At 40.0% G+C, this 17,332-nt stretch overlaps 1 pseudogene; it reads left to right on the plus strand.

Moving 5' to 3' along the window:
• Positions 1–14,310: 14,310 nt before the first annotated feature.
• LOC145542600 (oxysterol-binding protein-related protein 9-like) lies at positions 14,311–16,347 on the plus strand (annotated as a pseudogene).
• Positions 16,348–17,332: the final 985 nt, after the last annotated feature.

Here is a 17,332-nt window from a genome sequence, read left to right on the forward strand (position 1 = left end):
ATGTACAGCTTCCCCAACTATTAGATTTTTTTAAGTCTCAATGAGGTTTAAGTTCTATGGCTTAATTAAACTGTATTACGATGTTAACAATCAATCCACTTAATCATTTCTTCTTTATTTCTAAGGTAGTTGATTTAGAACAAAGTTTCTCAAATATTAATGTGCATTAAAGTCACTATGTGTAGAGTCTTCTCTTGTATTGTTGGAAGAGGGTGTTTGCTATGACCAGTGCATTCTCTTGGCAGAACTCTATTAGCATTTGCCTTGCTTCATTCTGTACGCCAAGGCCAAACTTGCCTGTTACTCCAGGTGTTTCTTGACTTCCTACTTTTGCATTCCAGTCCCCTATAATGAAAAGGACATCTTTTGGGGGTGTTAGTTCTAGAAGGTCTTGCAGGTCTTCATAGAACCATTCAACTTCAGCTTCTTCAGCATTACTGGTTGGGGCATAGACTTGGATTACTGTGATATTGAATGGTTTGCCTTGGAAACAAAGAGAGATCATTCTGTCGTTTTTGAGATTGCCTCCAAGTACTGCTTTTCGGACTCTCTTGACTATGATGTCTACTCCATTTCTTCTAGGGGTTCTTGCCCACAGTAGTAGATATAATGGTCATCTGAGTTAAATTCATCCATTCCAGTCCATTTTAGTTTGCTGATTCCTAAAATGTTGATGTTCACTCTTGCCATCTCCTGTTTGACCACTTCCAATTTTCCTTGATTCATGGACCTAACATTCCAGGTTCCTATGCAATATTGCTCTTTACAGCATCGGACCTTGCTTCTTTCACCAGTCACATCCACAACTGGGTGTTGGTTTTGCGTTGGCTCCATCTCTTCATTCTTTCTGGAGTTATTTCTCCACTGATCTCAAGTAGCATATTGAGCACCTACTGACCTGGAGAGTTCATCTTTCAGTGTCCTATCTTTGCCTTTTCATACTGTTCATGGGGGTTCTCAAAGCAAGAATACTGAAGTGGTTTGCCATTCCCTTCTCCAGTGGACCAAATTTTTCAATTGTCCTATTGGTTGTGGCAAAAAACAAAGGCAAAACTCCACAGAGCTACTGTCTGAAGTTCTCCAAATTCAGCACGTAACACTCAGATCTGAAAGAAACTCTGCCAGCAACCTGGACACGTGGTTAGCTGAGTAAACATTTAATTAGCAGGCATTGAAACTATCGAACTTCCTTTTAACATATACAGGAGAGAAAATTTTCTTCCTTCAAAACCTGTTCTACATCGTATTTCTGAATCCTTTCCTCCTCTTCAGTCTCACTCTGAAGAAAAAAAAAAAAGCTGTTTTTCCCAGGAGAGTCACTTTGGGTACAAGAACCTTTATTTGTTCCAATTATTACTCATTATAAATTTAGAATGTGTGTTGGGTCTACAATACCCGTTTCCAACTTCCACAGGCAGACGATGACCGGCAGCTGTCAAGAGCACCAGCAGAAGGGAACACAGTCAAACGTGAGTGAGGACTCGGGAGGCACAGCCGCCGGCAGGGTCTTCTTCCCGAGTCTAACGGTCGGCTGAGCGGCTGTCCGAGGGGGAGGCCATCTCTTGGAAGGTGAAGATTAAATGTGCAACCTAAGCACGATACACACATCAAAGTTAAAAAAAAAAAAAAAAACACCAACAACCCAAAACCTCAAAACAAAAACCCCCATGAGCACCCTCAAAGTTAAAGCTCTTAGTCCAGGGCAGCGGTCTCACAGTGGCCAAGGGCACAATGAGGGCGGACTCTGCCGCGTGAGAGGAAACTTCTTCCCAGTCACTTTTCTTCTCCTGTCCTGTCCTCTCAAAAAATGGTCTGGAATACAAGTTCTACTTCCAAGAAAAAAAGAATCAGATTCAGCAAACCATTTTCAAAAGATTCTCCAAAGTAAAAAAATAAAATAAAATAAAACACTTGTGGCTGCAGGGCCTGAATCAGATTGATTACATTCTTTGTAGCCAAAAATGGACAAGCTCCATACAGTCAGCAAACACAAGACCAGGATCTGACTGTGGCTCAGATCATGAACTCCTTATTGCCAAATTCAGACTTAAATTGAAGTAAATAGGGAAAACCACCAGACCATTCAGGTATGACCTAAAGCAAATCCCTAACGATTGTACAGTGGAAGTGAGAAATTGATTTAAGGGACTAGATCTGATAGACAGGGTGCCTGATGAATTATGGACAGAAGTTTGTGACACTGTACAGGAGACTGGGAGCAAGACCATCCCCAAGAAAAAGAAATGCAAAAAAAGAGAAATGACTGTCTGAGGAGGCCTTACAAATAGCTATGAAAATAAGAGAAGCAAAAAAGCAAAGGAGAAAAGGAAAGATATACCCATTTGAATGCAGAGTCCTAAAGAATAGCAAGGAGAGATAAGAAAGCCTTCCTCAGCGATCAATGCAAAGAAATAGAGGAAAACAACAGAATGGGAAAGACTAGAGATTTCTTCAGGAAAATTAGAGCTACCAAGGAAACATTTCATGCAAAGATGGGCTCAAAAAGGACAGAAATGGTATGGACCTAACAGAAGCAGAAGATATTAAGAAAAGGTGGCAAGAACACACAGAAGAACTATGCAAAAAAGATCTTCATGACCCAGATAATCACAATGGTGTGATCACTCACCTAGAGCCAGACATTCTGGAATGTGAAATCAAGTGGACCTTAGAAAGCATCACTACAAACACAGCTAGTGGAGGTGATGGAATTCCAGTTGAGCTATTTCAAATCCTGAAAGTTGATGCTGAGAAAGTACTGCACTCAGTATGCCAGCAAATTTGGAAAACTCAGCAGTGGCCATAGGACTGGAAAAGGTCAGTTTTCATTCCAATCCCAAAGAAAGGCCATGCCAAAGAATGTTCAAACTACCACACAATTGCACTCATCTCACATGCTAGCAAAAAAATGCTTAAGATTCTCCAAGCCAGGCTTCAACAATATGTGAACCGTGAACTTCCAGATGTTCAAGCTGGTTCTAGAAAATGCAGAGGAACCAGAGATCAGATTGCCAACACCTGCTAGATCATCAAAAAAGCAAGCGAGTTCCAGAAAACATCTGTTTCTGTTTTATTGACTATGCCAAAGCCTTTGACTGTGTGGATTACAATAAACTGTGGAAAATTCTGAAAGAGATGAACATTCATAATGTTCATCAGGTGGCCAAAGTATTGGAGTTTCAGCTTCAGCATGAGTCCTTCCGATGAATATTCAGGACTGATTTCCTTTAGGATGGACTTGTTGGATCTCCTTGCAGTCCAAGGGACTCTCAAGTGTCTTCTCCAACACCACAGTTTAAAACACCAGTTCTTCAGCATTCAGTGTTCTTTATACTCCAGCTCTCACATCCATATATGACTGCTGGAAAAACTATAGCCAATGTCTACATGGTATAATAATACAAACACTGAATATTGATTTATTCACTGAAATAATGTGCATTATTATACTGAAAATAAGAGGGGAATATGGAGGTGATTCAAGAGGAGAATAGTATGCACAAACCAATAGATAAGGCTAAATCCTAAACTCAGCAGATACAGTGCATGTGTGTGTGCATGCTCACTCCTGTCTGACTCTTTTCCAGCCCATGGACGGTAACCCACAAGGCTCCTCTCTTCATGGGATTTTTCCAGGAAAAAAATACTGGAGAGTGTTTCCATTTCCTCCTCCAGGGGATATTCCTGACCCACGGATTGAATACATGTCTCCCACGTTGCAGGAGCATTCTTTACCACAGCGCCACCGGGGAAGCCCCAACAGATACAGCACTGTGTTGTGCTCAGTCGCTCAGTAGTGTCTGACTCTTTGTGATCCCAGGGACTGTAGCCCACCAGCCTCCTCTGTCCGTGGGGATTCTCTAGGCAGGAGTACTAGAGTGGGTTGCCATACCCACCTCCAGGGAATCTTCCCAACCCAGGGATTGAACCCAGGTCTCCTGCGCTGTGGGGGGATTCTTTACTATCTGAGCCACCAGAGAAGCCCACAGATACAGCAGTAGCAGGTTATCTGGTAATCTGCAGGTAAAGAACAGATAAGGCTTGTAAAGGAGTGGAGAATTTGTCTCTCGGAACGGGAATCAGGAAAATGGATTTAGGTGATGTACTGTGGATACCAGGCTTATGTATAGTTTCAAAAGTTCAACACACAATTCAGAGGTGTGGCCAGTGACAAGCCAGTCAGGTGGAGCGAATGCCTGCCCTGAGAGGAATGCTGTGTGTTGTGGGATTCTGAGAAGAGCAAGAGTCATTTTGGATGGGAGGATTTGGAGGAGCCAGTGTTGAGAACAGAGGTCCCATACTGCACCCCTGTGAAATGCATCTTTGTGTTGGTGGCTCTGGCTATTGTTTTCAGTGCCTGCTGCTACCTAAAGTGTGGTTTCTTAGACTTAGGGTCAACCCTGAGGCTTTACTCAAAATATCTCAACTTCTTTTTTTTAAGGGTTGCATAACAGGGCATTTTTTTCATCATGCTTCTTACTCAGATGGAGTGTAGCTGGTTTCTCCATAGCCTGGAATTATTTCTATGCTTTTCTTTATAGCTTGAGAATTATCTTCCCTGAAAATATCAGAGAGAATGTGGGTTGGTGTTCAAAAATTAATGAGCACTGGTCCTGGCTCTATCTTTTGCTAATATTATGACCTCAGGCCCAAGCCATTAGCCATTCTGAGCCTGTGTCTTCATGTGTTAAATGAAACAATAATGACCAATTGTTTGTTTTATAGGGTTATTATGAGTATCTAATGAAGTGTGGATGGAAAAGCCTGGACTAACTATAAACTTTTATAGATCTCAGGGAATTTTGTTATTATAGTTATCATTTAAATGTTGTTCATCTATTTTATCATCGTGCTATCATTTCGTCTTTAAATTTGGTTTCCCAGATTGGTCTGCTGGGAAGAGAGCTGCTAGGTGATTCATATGGAAATAGGAAGCTAGAACTAAGAGTCCATAATAATTTCACATGGATATACTTGATACGAATAAACAGAAATGTTGATGATCAAAGTCAAAGTTGAGAAAGGAGATGAATCATTTATCCCAGTAAATTTAAATGTCTTACAGTTTAGATTGGACACCATTTTGTTTAAAAAATAAAAGGAAAACAATGTAGGTGTGGTTCCTGGTAAGAAATATGACTTTACATTTGGATACATTTTAACAAAGTTCTGAGAAATAATTTTTGGAATAATGATACAGAAGACTCATATGCCTAGACGTAATGTTCCAGAATATGAAAAGATGTAATCTGGTTAGTACAGTGAAGATTGTTTAGGAAGGTAATTTTATATTTAGGTTTTCCTAGTCTTTGTGTGCATTTCAAATGAAATGGAAAAATCTTGTTTATTGTCATGAATAGATATAAAGCTTTTAAAATATATAACAGAGAAGAGTTCAGTTATCTATAACCTAATAGAAAAATATCAGGGAAAAATAAAGTCAAATTGTACCATTTGTTTAAATTTTCAATTTAAAAGTATATGTCACTTCCAAATTACTAATTTCTGACTCCCATCAGAAAGAAAAAAAAAAAAAAACAGAAAAATGATACTGTGAAGCTTTGAAGTCAAAAGAAGCAAATAGTAACTTTCAGCAGCCAAAGACAGTGACCTATTTTTCAACAGTAATTTTTTTATAACAATCATAAAAATGGCATTTCTATCACAGCAACCTTTAGACAAACTATTTTTAAGGAATAATTTAGTTCTGAGATGCAAGAGAAACAGTTCTCTGTGGCATATGTATTTCACCCAGAAGGGTTTGTGGATAATATCATCCTATTTTTGAACTGAAAGCGGAATTGTGCTATTTTGATTTCACCTCACCTGATTCAAAGAGCCGACTCATTGGTAAAGACCCTGATGCTGGGAAAGATTGAAGTCAGGAGGAGAAGTGGGTGACAGTGGATGAGATGGTTGGATGGCATAACTGACTCAATGAACGTGAGTTTGAGCAAACTCTGGGAGATAGTGAAGGACAGAGAAGCCTGGCGTGCTGCAGTCCATGGAGCCACAAAGAGTCAGACTTGACTTAACGGCTGAACACAGAGGAATAGAGAAATCACTGAGCCAGCCTCCACCAGTGGGGGATGGAGAGCAGCCCAGCGTACTCTGTACTCCTGGGACAGAATCTGTAGGAGGAAAATTCTGAAGGATCTTCTGAATTTCTGGTCTTCATGAAGCTTTTCAGGAAAAAAGAACACAGTGTGCTGTGTTCTGGCGCACTCATTCCAGAAGACCAAACAGAGCCATGCTTTGTGGACCTGAAATAGCAATGAAACTTGGTGTATTTGTTTCCTAATTATTACATATTTAGTGACTTGATACGAACTTATTATCTCATCACTCTGGAGGTCAGAAATCTTAAAAAGGTCTTTCTAGACTCAAATCAAGGTGTCAAAAAGAGCTGAGTTGCTTCTGGAGGTTGTAGAATGGAATCTATTTCCTTGCCTTTCCCATCCTTTGAAGGCCACTTGCATCCTTGGTCCATGGCCCCTTTCTCTTATGGCTTAAACTTCTGCTTCCATCCTTCTTCTCTGACCCTGATTCTTCTTCCTCTTCCTTTCACTTATGAGGATCCTTGTAATTACATCAAGTTTGCCAGGATAATCCAGAATGATCTTCCTATCACAAGTGCATGTGTGTGTGCTAAGTCACTTCAGTTGTGTCTGACTCTTTGTGACCCTATGGACTGAGGCCACCAGGCTCCTCTGTCCATGGGATTCTCCAGACAAGAATACCGGAGTGGGCTGCCATGCCCTCCTCCAGAGGGTCTTCCCTCCTGTCTCAAGACCCTTAACTTAATTACAGCTGAAAATTCCCTTTCACCATGTAAAGTAACACAAGCACGTATTTCAGGGAATAAGACATGAACATCTTTGGTGAGGCATTGTTTTGTTGACCACATTTAGGGAGTCAGAAGTGAGGCAGGAATTCACAACTAGATTTTCATATGGTAAACCAGGCCACGACTGAGCCAAGAAGGTTTTATGAAGCTTACAGGTATGTTAGTGATTCTTGAGACGCATTGAGAAACTTGTTTGCCCAACAAAAAAGCTGGGAGATTATTCTAACTATTAAAGGACTCAAATTAACATACTGAGAGCCAATGTTAGTGGAAAATAGGTAGATATCTTAGCATTCATTAGCACCCTAACAGCACCTGTAAGTAAAAGAAAAACAGACTAAAAAAAATGGCCTATGTGATGATATAATTTTCATACACAATCAGTTCAGTGGAATGGGCACGAAGGTTTTTTTTTTTTTTCAACTTGGTTATTTTTCCATTTTCCGGCAGTGCTATCATTTTAGTCAGTTTTGTCTAGAGCTGGTCCCTCTTGCTGTCACAATAAACCTCCAGTGGCAATCAGGGATGAATGGCATATAATGGCTAACTTAGGTTAGGAGGCTATTCCTGGACCAAAAATAGTTACCAGAGAAAAATTGGGAAGGTTGGTTTAAACTAATTAGAGGCTTCCCCTGGGGCTGGGATAGAGCCATGTTCCTCTGAATCATATGAGCAAAATTGTGGTTATGTAAAAAAAAAAAAATGTGAGGGAATCAGCAGTCTCTACCATTAAAAACTAAACTGTCCCCATGGTTCTCAGTTGCATGAGAAAGGTGAAGAATTTATTTAAATCCAGCTGCTGCCATTGTGGGTCAATCAAATCCTGGTCTAAATATTTGACAGCTTGTTGCAACTTAGAATAGGCGGAGTTTATAAACCACATCTTTTATACTAAGTATATTTACCTCAAAGTTTCCATATTTCTACTGGAAACAACAGCTGCATTTCATGTGAAAGTTTTCATTTAGTAGCACTGCAAACAGCAGTTCAAAGTCTATTCTCTCCTACCCAAGTGAGCGCAGCTGGCCAATCCCAGTGTTATTTCATACTTCATTTAAAGGTGCTAAGTGATTTCACAGTGCCAGTGTACTTGGAGAAGCAAGCTATAACCAAATGAAAAATAAATATATTCACCACTACCAAGATCAGTCTTGTTTTGTTTTGTTCCTTTCTAGTATTGAAATCAAGACTCCCTCAGGAATCTTGTCTTCCAGAAATTAAGGTCACCTGATCTCTTAATCACAGGAAAATACAAAAATAAAATAAAATAAATTTATCAGCCAGGAAAAAATAAAACTAGCTTGAAGTCTGAACTACTTGACTTTTTTAAATACTTGTGAAAAATCAGATTGAGTAAACCTAGCAGTCCTTTTCACTGCCTTTCACTGTGAAATTTTTTTCTACAGCTTACTCTGGAAGTAGAGTGCATTAATTTTCCATTGCTGCTATAATAGAAAGTAATCACAAATTCACTGGCTTACAATAACATAGACTTATTATCTTAATGTTCTGGAGCTCAGAAGTTTGAGAGGGGTCATACTGGGCTAAAATAAGTTTATCTTAAAATTACCCAAAATGTCTAAAAAATGCATAATAATGCTAGTGCCTGTCTCCAGCTTTCCAGTTCTGGTCTTTCAATTTTTGTTTTTTAACTACAGGTTACAGTGTATCTTGTCTACATTGGAATTTGAAGTCTAGATGAATATAACAATGTGTGTGTGTGTGTGTGCTCAGCCACTCAGTCATGTCTGACCCTTTGTGGCCCCATGAACTGTAGCCTGCCAGCCTCTCTGTCCATGGAATTTTTCCATTCAGGAGTACTGGAGTGGGTTGCCATTTCCTACTCCAAGGATCTTCTTGGACCAGGGATTGAACCCATGTCTCCTGCATTGGCAGGCAGATTCTTTACCACTAGAGCCACCTGGGAAGCCTGATCTTATTACATTTTTATCCCTAACTCAGTGAAAATCTAAAATCTTACAACTTTCAGGAAATTTTGTATTTGTAGATCTCACAATGAATTTTCATATGTGTGGAAGTGTTCTTTTTTTTAGTTGTTTAATACAAAAGTTTATGATAGCTGTACAACCAGTTAACAATAATGAAGTCCTTTATATCTAAAGTGATATTCTTAATTAAGAAGACATAGATATAAATACATTGCAAGTTTTACTGTGGTTTCTGATGCAGATCTAGTACATAAGGTATACAAAGTAAGTAAATGAATTTCTCACCTAGCTTTATGTGTTATTTTTGTACATAAAAAAGAATTTTGGAACTAAAGAGGATATTTTTATGTGACTGGAAAAGGTGAGGATATGGACGTGTCTTCTCTTTTTTAGAAAGGAACTTTCCAGAGCAAACGAAGCATACTTGCTGAAAGCATTGACTTGTTAGAAAATTCTCCCAACAGTTTTCCCAAAGATATAGAAACTTCAGCTCTTGCCAACAATGAATGCAGTCAAATTTTCATTCAGTATTGACAGTTGGAAAAATGTGTGCTCAGTCATGTCTTTGTGAGCCCATGGACTGTAGCCCACCAGGTTCCTCTGTTCATGGGATTCTCCAGGCAAGAATACTGGAGTGGGTTGCCATTTCTTTCTCCAGGGGATCTTCTCGACCCAGGATCCGCATTGCAGGTGGATTCTTTACAGCTGAGCCACTGGGGAAGCCCTAATGTTGTCTAAAGGCTTTTAAATTAGAGACAGTCCTTGAGTTATTCCCAGTTGTATATTTAAAGCTGCCTAAAAACAAGCAAAAGAAGGACAACAATGGATGTGCCACTGAGTGCCAACTTGATTAAATCACTTGACAATAAATAACTTGGCATGACCAGTCTAATGGCAGAAAACATATTCAATCTGTGTTTTGAGCTTTTACAACTGTGGGGATATAGAGATTCCATAACGACAGAGTAACATGTCAAATCAACCCCAGTGCTGACAAAAATAACACACTTTAGACAAAATGTAAAAAGCAAATATTTGAAAGTACTAGAGACTGATGAAGGGAGGGCAGAGATCAGAGGGGTCACAAATCGAGAAAGAAGGGAAAGCCAGGGGGTGAGATTCACATTTAAAGGGTTTTCTCACCTGAGGGCTCTTTCCAGCCCACTCCCCAGTAAGTGAAATAGAACTCAGACACAAAACAGCCATCTCTGTGGGCTGTCAAGATAGCATAGTGTAGCAAGAAAGTACTGGGAGAAACCCCAGAAATGCCTGCTGTTTCTTTTTCCAGATTTGATTAGCTTCCTCGCATGTGCTGATCTGTTCTCAGATCCCCCAGGACCTGCTTCAGATTCTTAAGCTTCCTGTCTATGCAGTTTTCTCCTCTCCAGGGTTTTGCCCTATGAAGTGTAGTCACCTCTGTCGCCAGCAGTCCAGATGCATCCTGTGGTCTTGAAACTCTAGCAGACAGAAACTGTGCCCAATAGGAGGGCTCATCCCATTTGTTTCCCTTCTCTCAGGGATCATGGATCTTCACTGCTAGCTATTTAATTTCTAGGGCCTTATTTTGCCTATTTCCTGCTTCTAGGACACTAGTTACATGTGTGATACATCATTTCTCATTGTTCTACAGTCTTTAGATGTCCTTTTCTTCTTTGTTCATGGCCTTGTCTGTGTGTTTGTGGGAATGTGTGTGTTTTAACTTTCCCTCTTCATGTCAGTCATGCTTCTAATTGTATCTGTGGAGTTTCTTGTTCAAGAGAGATGCTCCTGCCTCTTTCTCAGCTGCAAGAGATCACCAGTGAGAGGTATGGGGATTTTTTTTTTTCTTCTAACATTGCCTTACCCCCTCCTCCCAGGCCGGCCATAGGTGAGCCAGCCCTACCTCCCCTTCCTCTAGGGGAAGCTTGTGTCTCACTGGAATCCATGCTGCCTTGTTACTCTGTGACCTCAGCTCTCTGCAGGCTTCCGGAAAGTTGTGACTGTCATTTATCTGACTTTTTCCTATTGTTAGTTTAGGACAGACAGCCTTGCTAGCTTTTATACATTGGACAAAATAGAACTTTCATTAGATGTATTCAAATGTTTTCCCTCGATGGAGAAGGATAAGAAGTTTATGGAAGCTTCCTGATGGGAAAGACTGACTGAGGGGGAAACTGGGTTTTGTTTTGATGGGCGGTAAATCTTGAATCCAATTTTCTGTTGATGGGTGGGGCTGTGTTCCCTCCCTGTTGGTTGACCTGAGGCCAAACTATGGTGGAGGTAGTGAAGATAGTGGGGACCTCCTTCAAAAGGTCCCATGCAGGCATTGCCACACTCAGTGCCCCTGACCCTGCAGCAGGCCACTGCCGACCCACGCCTCTGCCAGAGTCTCCTGGACACTCACAGGCAAGTCTGGGTCAGTTTCTTGTGGGGTTACTGCTCCTTTCTCCTGGGTCCTAGGACATACAAGCTTTGCCAACAAAGGTCCATCTAGTCAAAGCTACGGTTTTTCTAGTAGTCATGTATGGATGTGAGAGTTGGACTATAAAGAAAGCTGAGTGTCAAAGAATAGATGCTTTTGAACTGTGGTGTTGGAGAAGACTCTTGAGAGTCCCTTGGACTGCAAGGAGATCCAACCAGTCCATCCTAAAGGAGATCAGTCCTGAGTGTTCATTGGAAGGACTGATGTTGAAGCTGAAACTCCAATACTTTGGCCACCTGATGCAAAGAACTGATGCTAGGAAAGATTGAAGGCAGGAGGAGAAGGGGACGACAGAGAATGAGATGGTTGGATGGCATCACTGACTCAATGGACATGAGTTTGTGTAAACTACGGGAGTTGGTGATGGACAGGGAAGTCTGGCATGTTCCAGTCCATGGGGTTGCAAAGAGTTGGACACAACTGAGTGACTGAACTTCCAATAACCATAAATCTATTTTCCTTTTATAATATTATACTACCACAATGGGGGGCATCCCAGGTGGCCCTAAGGGTAAAGAACCCACCTGCCAACACAGGAGATGTAAGAGACACAGGTTTGATCCCTGAGTTGGGAAGATCCACTAGAGAAGGAAATGGCAATCCAGTCCAGTACTTTTACCTGGAGAATCCCAAGGACAGAGGAGCCTGGTGGACTACAGTCCATAGGATCACAAAGAGTTGGACATGACTGAAGCAACTTAGCATGCACACACATGCTATGGCAAGGATGTTTAATATGATGTTAAATACAAATGGTGATAAGGTAACATTTTCAGTCTCATAGGAAATCTTTAAATACATCACCATTAAGTATGATATCTGCTATAGAATTTCCTAGATATTCTTTATTAGATTAGAAAGCAATCTTTTATTCCTAGTGTGTTAAGAGCTTTTCTGGGGAATATAAGTGAATTTCTATACCTTTTCAGATGATTGCAAGGCTTTTCTTTTTATTGAGTTAATGTGAAAAATAACATTAGATTTTAAAGTGTTAAGACGGCTTTGCATTTTGTGAGAAAGCACTTTGCCATGATGTATTGATATTCTGTTTATACATTGCTAGATGAAATTTACTCAGTTCTTATGGCATGATTTTTAATTTCAGAATCAAATTTTTTTATATATAAAGTTTTATTCATATTTTTATTTATTTTAGGACACTACTGCTGTTATGCTTCTCTGGGAATTTAGGCATTTTATCAAAATCTTTAAAAATATTGACATGTAGTTGTCAATAATATGCTCAAATGTTTTAAATCACATATGTCCATATGTAGGTTAATATATCTTCTTTTATATTTCCAGTACTAATAATTAAGCTATCACTTTCTCTCCATCCAACCACTCTCACCTCTCCCTTTTTCTCTATCTCCTTTCTTCTCTATTATTTTTTTTAGATTAGCCTTGCCAGAGACTTATGAAATTTATTAGTATTTTTAAAATTTAATATTATGAATTTGTTAATTTTCTTCATTGTGCATTTGTTTTCTTTACCAGTTTCTGCTCTTATCTTTATTTTTTCCTACTGTTTACATTCTTTGGGTTAATTTGCTGTTTTTTTTCCCCTAAATTCTTGAGATGGCTACCTAGACCATTATTTTATTTTATTTTTTTTAGCCTTCTTCTTTCTTATTTTACACCTGAGGTACTTTCCTCAGCATTGTTTAGTTGCATCCTACATCTTTCTCATAATTATTTATGCTAAATATTTTTTCAATTCCATCTAGTTAGTTGCTCAGTTGTGTCCGACTCTTTGTTAGCCCATGGACTGTAGCCCACCAGGTTCCTCTGTCTATGGGATTCTCCAGGCAAGAATATTGGAGTGGGTTGCCATTTCCTTCTCCAGTAGATCTTCCCAACCCAGGGATCGAACCTTGGTCTTCTACATTTCAGGCAGATTCTTTATTGCCTGAACCATCAGGGAAGCCCCCCATTTAATTGCTTCTTCCGATCCAAAGATGTCTAGATGTGTATTTCTTAGGTTTCAAACTTTTGATGTTTTAAGATATCTTTTTTAAATTGATTTCTTAATTTTTCTGTGGCATGAAAATGTGCATGCATGCTAAATGATTTCAGTTATGTCCGACTCTTTGCGACCCCATTTACTGTAGCCTGCTAGGCTCCTTTGTCTATGGGATTATCCAGGCATGAATACTGGAAAGGGTTGTCATTTCCTTCCCCAGGGGATATTCCCAACCCTAGGATCCAACCAGCATCTCTTACATCTCCTGCAATGGCAGGCATGTTCTTTACCACTAGTGCACCTGGGAAGCCCCAAAGTTGGAATTACTATAACATTCTATTGAGATTTATTTTATTGAGCATTATTGGATGATCTTGGTAAATATTACTTGTGCACTTGAAAATAATCTGTATTTCACACTATACAATTTCAATTGGTTTACAAATGCAATTTCACATTTATGAATGGAGATGTTTAAATTTTAAATACCATTTCTTGCTTTTCTTTTTCTAATTGAACTCCCAGTTACAGAGAAGGGTATGGTAAAATCTCCCAGTATAACACAAATTGGTCTATTGCTCCTTTTAATTCTGTCAAATTTTACATATTTGCACATTTGTAAATTTTAACATATGGTGAGGCTTTTTCATAGTGTGCATAATAATTAAGATAAGTAATGTCAGTCGTGAGAGTTAATTATTATCTTCAGCAATATGGAACTATTGGTAACCTGTACAAAATTAATTTTGCTGGAGTGATGAGAACTAAAGGCTAATTAAAGTGCAATCAAGAGAGGATGAAAGGAGACTTGACGAGACCAACTGCACAGCAGCGGTGATTCGGCTAAGGGGGTCAAAGCGGAGTGCTCAGAAGTGGCCCTCGGCTTCCTCCCCTGGAGGCACAGAGGGCAGGGGTCTTGGTGAACGGCTTTCTTGCTGGTCACTTGTGGAGTGAATAGACCCAGAGGGCCTGGGAGAGGAGCTGGCTCCCACCCCTAAGTTCCCAGGGACCCTGCTGCTTGCCTAGGCTGTGGGAGCGAGTGTGAGATTCTCTCCCTGCCTCCATCCCGTCACCACCTGAGAGTTTGGATTCAGGATTTGTTCCTAGTCTCCAAGACTTTGATAACAAACTTACAGAAGCTGATGCTTATCTACACATCTTGATAGAACAGTTGAAGCTTTTTGATGACAAACTTCAAAACTGCAGAGATGATGAACAGAGAAAGAAAATTGAAACCCTCAAAGAGACAACAAATAGCATGGTAGAATCAACTAAACACTGCATTGTGTTGTTGCAGATCACTACAAGTACTGTCAATCCTGTGGATGCAATATATCAACCTAGTCCCTTGGAACTTGTGGTCAACACAGTGCCTTCCCAGACTGAACCTACTCAGTTGTGTGAGTCAGAGCGGCGTTCGTCTTTTCCACCAGTTGGACCTGTATTAGCAACCTTGGGACATCATCAGACTCTGACACCAAATAGTACAGGCAGTGGCCACTCACCACCTAGTAGCAGTCTGACTTCTCCAAGCCTTGTCAACTTGTCTCCAAACACAGTCCCAGGGTTCTCTTACTCTAGCAGTGAAGATGAATTCTATGATGCAGATGAATTCCTTCAGAGTGGCTCATCCCCAAAGCACTTAATAGATCCCTCTGGATCTGCCTCAGTCTTGACACACAGGAGCTCAGGAAATAGACTAAAGTGCCCAGATACCATGGAATCACTTAATTCTTCCATGTCCAGTGGAACAAGCGATGCTGACCTTTTTAATTCACATGATGATAGAAATGACCAAGGGGAGGAAGGGTTGGTGGAAAAGCACAAGAGTATTATCATATATCTGTTGTCACAGGTTAGAATTGGAATGGATCTTACGAAGGTAGTACTTCCAACATTTATTCTTGAAAGAAGATCTCTTCTAGAAATGTACGCAGACATTTTTGCACATCCGGATCTGTTTGTGAGTTATTAGTGACCAGAAGGATGCCAGAGACCGAATGGTTCAGGTTGTGAAATGGTATCTCTCAACCTTTAAAGTAGGAAGGAGAGGATCAGTTGCCAAAAAGCCATACAACCCCATTTTGGGTGAAATCTTTCAGTGTCACTGAAAAGTGAAAGTGAAAGTGAAGTCGCTCAGTCGTGTCCGACTCTTTGCGACCTCATGGACTGTAGCCTACCAGGCTCCTCCATCCATGGGGCTTTCCAGGCAAGAATACTGGAGTGGGTTGCCATTTCCTTCTCCAGGAGATCTTCCTGACCCAGGAATTGAACGTGGGTCTCCTGCATTGTAGGCAGATGCTTTACCGTCTGAGCATTACCAAATGGTACTGAAGAGAATCCAGAGCTAGTTTCAGAAGGACCAGTTCCCTGGGTTTCCAATAATAGTGTAACACTCATGGCTGAGCAGATTTCTCATCATCCACCCATTTCAGCCTTTTATGCTGAGTGTTTTAATAAGAAGATACAATTCAGAGCTCATACCTGGACCAAATCAAAATTCCTCGGGATGTCAACTGGGGTGTGCAACATAGGGCAGGGCTCTGTCTCATGTCTAGAGCATGATGAACATTACATCCTCACATTCCCCAATGTTTACGGCAGGTCTATCCTCACAGTGCCCTGGGTGGCACTAGGTGGAGAATGCAATATTAATTGTTCCAAAACTGGCTATAGTGCAAACGTCATCTTCCACACTAAACCTTTCTATGGGGGCAAGAAGCACAGAATTACCACTGAGATTTTTTTCCCAAATGACAAGAAGTCTTTCTGCTCAATTGATGGGTAATGGAATGGTGTAATGTATGCAAAATACTCAATAGGGGAAAATGTAGTTTTTATAGATACCAAGAAGTTGCCTATAATCAAGAAGAAAGTGAGGAAGCTGGAAGATCAGAAAGAGTATGAATCCCACTGCCTTTGGAAGCATGTCACTTTCAACTTGACAATCAGAGACATTGATGCAGCATCTGAAGCCAGGCATAGAGTTGAAGAAAGACAAAGAGCAGAAGCCTGAGAAATGAAGGAAAAGGAAATTCAATGGGAGACAAGGTTGTTTCATGAAGATGGAGAAGGCTGGGATTTTGATGAACCATTACTGAAATGTCTCGGTGCTGCCAAGCATTAGGTTGTGAAACACAAAGTTTGCTCCTGGTTCCAGGGCAGGAGGCATAATTAAGCAACAATCTTCCTTTGGGAGAACCTATTCACTCCTTTATTGCAGTGGTTCCTATCTCAGGGATACTGGGCTTTCTGAGGCAGATGAACAATTAAAGTGAGCAAAGCTTCTCTTTTTCTTGTCTGTGGCAGTTACAATGTTGATTTTGGTCTTGAGAAAAACTTCGGGTTTTGAAAACAAGATGTCTGCTCCTTTTCCAAATCCCATGGTATAAATCTCAGTCTTAAACTCTGCATTCCAGTACTGCTGTTGAGATATACAACATCTGTTTCCTAGTTCAAATAATCTTGGGTTCTATATATACATATATATAATATAGCTGATGCCAGATTTTTCATAAATACTCCATTTACTGTAAATATCAGTTCCTCTGAGTTGTTTTAGAAAATTTAGCATAATGTATTAAAATCACATGTTAGGAAATTTCATGGTCTCACCTAAAATAACTTTTATTTTGAAATTGAACTATTATTTTATTAAATTGTATCTAACTCTGGACTACAGTTTAATTATACTCAATGCTTCTTATGGCTTCATAAAGTAATTTTTCCAACCTTAAAAAAAAGAGAGAGACGATGAAAGGAAACACATGGATACGGAGTTATAACAATTACACTCCAAGATTTGTTCATTCAATAAGGGCATAAAAATGTGATGGTGGCCAGAGAATAAATGAAATTAAGGGACATTGTGTGTGTGTGTGTCTCTGTGTGTGTGTGTGTACTTAGGAAGTTCTTAAAGCATGTTTTTATGCAGGTGAGAATTTTATGTAAAGAGATATTTGAGGACTAATTTCGAAAGCAGGTTCCTGAGAGAATCTGGAACCCAGTTCAATGATGAAGAGGTGATGCTTTGTAATACTACAGGGGGAAGAAGAGAAAATGGACACACGTATGAATAGATTAGTCAGTTTTGTGTTGGAAACATGTGGAAA

Source organism: Giraffa tippelskirchi, chromosome 3 (assembly GCF_054371585.1).
Source record: "Giraffa tippelskirchi isolate mGirTip1 chromosome 3, T2T-mGirTip1v1.2.pri, whole genome shotgun sequence".
Classification (NCBI taxonomy): Eukaryota; Metazoa; Chordata; class Mammalia; order Artiodactyla; family Giraffidae; genus Giraffa; species Giraffa tippelskirchi.